The following is an 828-nucleotide window of genomic DNA, read 5'->3' as shown; positions in this document are numbered from 1 at the left end:
CAGGATAGTCTCGATCTCCTGACCTCGTGATCCACCCGCCTCGGCCTCCCAAAGTGCTGGGATTACAGGCTTGAGCCACCGCGCCCGGCCTTGTATTGAGTCTTCTAAGCCTCCCTTGACCTGTTGACCCTGCTCAATACCTACAGTGGCAGCGGGAAGTCTGCTGGAATTTGGTGGCTTTTTTCTACTTACAGGTTATCTGAAGTTTGTTGTGTTCTGTCTCCTAGTAATGTTGAAGGACTGAATCATGGCTTCATTTGCATTCTTTGTTGACCTTATACGTTTAGGTGAGGACGCGTTCAAAGATTTTAACTCAGGTGAGCACCATTAACCTTGCTAGTACACTTTAGCTGCATTAGCTCAGCCTTCAGAGCATCCCTGGGATAAATTATTATCCCCTTTGGATGGATGAATATCCTTGATAGATGGTGGTTGTCTTTCACGCTGGGAATCTTTAGTCGCCCATGCAGACCCCTCTCCCTCCTTCCCTCCCCTGCTCACCACTCATGAGGCTGACTTTTATGGCTTACATTGGATTCAATGAATGCTGGTGAGCAGCAGAATATCAGCAGGAGAAAGAGAAGAGAGGGAGCTCAGGGTGTTTTTTTCTGCCAGCTCTGACTTGCCATGCCACCTAGCGTTGGCACCTACCACTTCCCCAGCTCTCTCCGTGTCAGGATCCTGCATACTTAGGGGTGGCAATTGGGCTGTTGATGTTTTCCCCGGGCACAATTTTTTTTTTTTTTTTTTTTGAGACGGGGTCTCTCTCTGAAGCCAGACTGGAGTGCAGTGGCGCAATCTCAGCTCACTGCAACCTCCGCCTCCTGG

Source organism: Mandrillus leucophaeus, unplaced genomic scaffold (genome assembly GCF_000951045.1).
Source record: "Mandrillus leucophaeus isolate KB7577 unplaced genomic scaffold, Mleu.le_1.0 Scaffold52, whole genome shotgun sequence".
Classification (NCBI taxonomy): domain Eukaryota; kingdom Metazoa; phylum Chordata; class Mammalia; order Primates; family Cercopithecidae; genus Mandrillus; species Mandrillus leucophaeus.
Note: the sequence above shows the minus strand (reverse complement) of the source record.